Source organism: Limulus polyphemus, unplaced genomic scaffold, assembly GCF_000517525.1.
Source record: "Limulus polyphemus unplaced genomic scaffold, Limulus_polyphemus-2.1.2 Scaffold7896, whole genome shotgun sequence".
Classification (NCBI taxonomy): domain Eukaryota; kingdom Metazoa; phylum Arthropoda; class Merostomata; order Xiphosura; family Limulidae; genus Limulus; species Limulus polyphemus.
This window is the reverse complement of record NW_013673506.1, coordinates 31,684-36,140: the sequence shown is the minus strand read 5'-3', so window position 1 is coordinate 36,140 and position 4,457 is coordinate 31,684.

The following is a 4,457-nucleotide window of genomic DNA, read 5'->3' as shown; positions in this document are numbered from 1 at the left end:
ATTTTTTCTGAAAAGGTGGTGTCTGTTTACTTGTGACCACGCTGTGTATGACTGTCTACAAGAATGTTGTGGAAAAGAGATGTGTGGCTGTCCACAAGCTTGGTATGAAAGAAAACGTGTGACTGTCAATACTGTTTTGTGTGAGAGAAGATTATGACTGCCCATAATGTTGTTGGATGACTGTTTTCAATGTTGATGTGTAGAAGAAGATGCGCGAGCGTTCATAAGACTGGTGTGGAAGAAGAGTTATGTGACTATCTCCAGGGTTTGTGTGGAAGAAAACGTGTGACAGTCCTTATGATTGATGTGAAAGATGTCTACAAGACTGGTGTGAAAGAAGATGTGTGCTATTGGTATGTGGAAGAAGTTTATGACTATATACAATTAAAAGGAGTACAACGTTAAAATAATTGCACAATAAATAATTCATTAAAAACAGGGACAAGCCATAAAAAGACTCTACAAGTTTTGGTGTCCTTACGACACCATCTTCAGGAGTAAAGTTGAAGCTTGAGCAAGACTTATATAACTACACAATTATTTACATTCTTTTGGCGCCATCTAAACTTAAATGCCCAGCGTTTATAAAACATATGTTCAATATTTCAATTTTTCTAAACCTGGACCAACCTCTTTGTTCAGTCAAATATTTTTTTGTTGGTGTTTTTTCAGCTTCTATCGTTTTTCTGAAATTTAATTCATATTTCAACTCCACCCGATTTATCAGTTTAACATTATTCCAGTTTATAACATTATATATCTCTAATCTTATGTTACAATCGTAAATGCAGATTTTTAAAGCTCTAAATACAAATGTAGAAAAGACAGATCATTTTTGTGTTCATGGATGACATGATCTATTAGAGTTCACTCACATCTAACATAGAAAGTTTCTTGATCTCTAATAATCTATTTTCAAGACAATCAAGTGTCTCTTTAACTGGGAAATTCGTGAATAGCGAAACAATGTATAAAAAAAGGCTAGCTTATCAGTTGGTTCCAAATTTATCCCTGAGATTTGTTAACGAAATCAAAGGACTTTTTTTTACAGTGCACTTATTAGTGTTAGTTTAAAACGAACGTTTGTGACAAATAAATTTTTCCAAAGAATGGAACAATCAGCCTCTTGTATAGATAGATTGTAATAAAAACATAGCAATAAATTAAAAATGTCATCATGTACAGAGTTAAAAGGAAATGTAGTATAACATTCTCTCTCCGCGTTGTAAATCAAGTAATTTCCTCACGGATATAAACGATAGAATAGAAGTTGACAAATGTGAGATTTATAAAATTCCTTGCGTCTGTAGCCGAGGTTACATTGGTCAAACGTGCAAAAATTTGAAATTTAGGATCAGAGAACATAGAAATGTGGTAAAAAAATATCAAGTAAATGAATTGGCCTTAGCAGAACATGTGGCAGACACTTCTCATGTTATAGACTAATGTAATGTTAAACTGATAAATCAGGCAGAGTTAGAATGTGATTTAACATCAGAGAAACGATAGAAACTGAAAAAAAAAACAGTTATTGGCTGAACAAAGATGTTGGTGCAAGTTTAGAAGAAATGAAGCACTGAACACATGTTTTATAAAAGCTGGGTGTTTAAGTTTAAGCAATGCAAATGATTGTGTAGTATACAGGTTTTGATCAAACTTCAACTCTCACTCCTGAAGAGTAAGAACATCGAAATATGTAGAGTCTTTTTATGTATGGCTAGTCCATGATTTTAATAAATTATTTATTGTGCAATTATTTTAATGTTGTATTGTATATATATAAATGTGTGTGTACCGTTTTAATTTATTTAACTGTATTGACTGTTTACAAGATTGGTGTGGGAAAAAAATGTGAGACTGTCTACAAAAATGATAAAAGAGATGTATAACTGTCCATAAGGCTTGGGTTGAAAAAGACCTATAGCTGTCCACAAAGTTGGTGTGGAAAAAGAGGTGTGTGACTGCCCACAATATTGGTGTGAAAGATAATATGATTATATAGGATCGTAAGTTTATTACCAGTACCTGTAAACAAGTAACAATTGTATGCAGGATAACATACAAATTTAGGAAATTCACAAACTAAACTGAGTGAATCATTTTTAGGTTTAAAAAATGGCACTTAATAGAAAAGGTATAACAAGTATTTTCTCTGTTTAATAACGTCTTTTTCTTGATTGATAAGCTTAGACTAAATGTTTAAAACTTAGAAGTTTTATATATATATATATATAACATTCCCTATTATGAAGAGTGTATATGCCTTAAGTATAATTTTTCAGTTCAATCATTATGCAACAAATATAAACACTACTCTGACATACAGTTCTTCTTGGAGAATCATGTTATTCATAACAACCTCATCACAGTAAGTAAAGATTTAGAAATGCTTCTAAACACAAGGCTCCAGCTTGTAAACAGGGTTCCAACGCTTGCTGCTACCTAGAAAATAAATGTAATATTGAAGTTAAGCTTGTGTTGCCTCGGTGCACGTAATTTGTTCACGTTATCATCATCTCGAAGATTGTGACAACCAAGCATAAATACCACTGAACAGATTACTCCGTTATTCCTTATATATTCCTTATTCGGAACTCTTTACATTTTAGGAATTTGTACATTGTGTATAAAATAATGTATCGTAGATAACAAAGATTTGCAACTATTAATAAGATAAGGTCTCGAATTCTGGGAATGTCTTCAAATAAATTGGAAACGCTTTAAACAAGTAATTAGTAAATCACTCAGTAAAGTTTTACTATAAAAAAGTAAAAAAAGAGAACTTAAAAGTAATCCTATTTAGCAAGTGGGTAAATTCCATATATGTACAACATACTGAAAGGAATTCACTATTAACAATAATAAACACGTTATGAGTAAGAAAGAAATCACTAAGCATTTAGATTCTTTCCATACAAGATACGTCATCCCTCACGTAGATAGGGCAGCCGACAACTTTGTTTTCATTTGTAAAAATACTTATATTACAACTTTATCTAAGTAACTAAGGTTTAACTTAAACACATTAAAACTTTTGGGTGATGAGGTGTTCAACGCCACTAAACCTGATATAGAATGCATCATGCGAAACACATTACAGTTTTATCAGGCTTTGGTGTACATTTTGTTAAATCGTACAATGTTATACCTAAATTATTGCGAATTCCCAATCTACATAAAACACCATACAAACACAAGTTTATTGTCGGTGCTAAAGCAAAGTTACGACTAAGGATTCTAATCGTAGATTATTGTCTGAAATACATTGCAGAACATTTAAAGAAATACTACAATCATATCAAAAGAATAACCAATATTAACCCATTCATTATATATCATCTATAATTCCATTAAGTGTAAAGAGAAAATTTAAATTTTTGAGGCTCAAACACTAGAAACTTTGGGTTTTTAGTAATCTTTACACTATTTTGTCTATTGATAAAATTAAAAACAATTGTTCGTCGACAACTTCAAGATATTTGGATAATTCAGTTAAACTTAGTATTAGTAAACACAGATATTTCTGTGGCAGTGTTACTCATAAGCAAAATATAACTGTTTCTCTAAACGAATCATTCCAGGCTATGTATTTTTATTGACAAAATCGTTATTAAATTCGGTCGACATATCATCAAACAAATACAAGGATCCCAATAAAAGGTAGCTTCAGTCTGATATCATCAAACAAATACAAGGATCCCAATAAAAGGTAGCTTCAGTCTGATATCATCAAACAAATACAGGGATCCCAATAAAAGGTAACTTCAGTCTGATATCATCAAACCAATACAAGGATCCCAATAAAAGGTAGCTTCAGCAAGATATCATCAAACAAATACAAGGATCCCAATAAAAGGTAGCTTCAGTCTGATATCATCAAACAAATACAGGGATCCCAATAAAAGGTAGCTTCAGTCTGATATCATCAAACCAATACAAGGATCCCAATAAAAGGTAGCTTCAGTCTGCATGATGCAAATTTATATTCATTTGAACTTGAATTATCATATGTAACAAATCTTACTAATGAAGACTATATTAAAGCTTGGCACATCTGTCGCGTTTGTTGATACAGTGATGATATAGCTAATTATCAAGTTTTCTTGACACAGCTGAATAACTTTATTTACCGGAACTCACTCTGGAAAAAAAAAAAAGATCTTTCATAAAAACAAAGGATACCACCTAGATTTAGATATAGGCATCGTTAATCAAATATTCAAATTCAAATTTTTCAATAAAACGGATAGTCTTAACTTTTAATTCATAACCTTTCCATTTCCAAATACAAATATTCCATATAAAGTATGTTATAACGTTTACTACAGACAATTTTTAGATACAACAGAAATTGTCCTATATTGCAAGACTACGTAGACAAGTTTCGTAAACATAGTGTTACGTCTCCGTTTGTTAATTGATTTTCCGTAAATTCGTTCCCTCGAAACTTTAGCGAC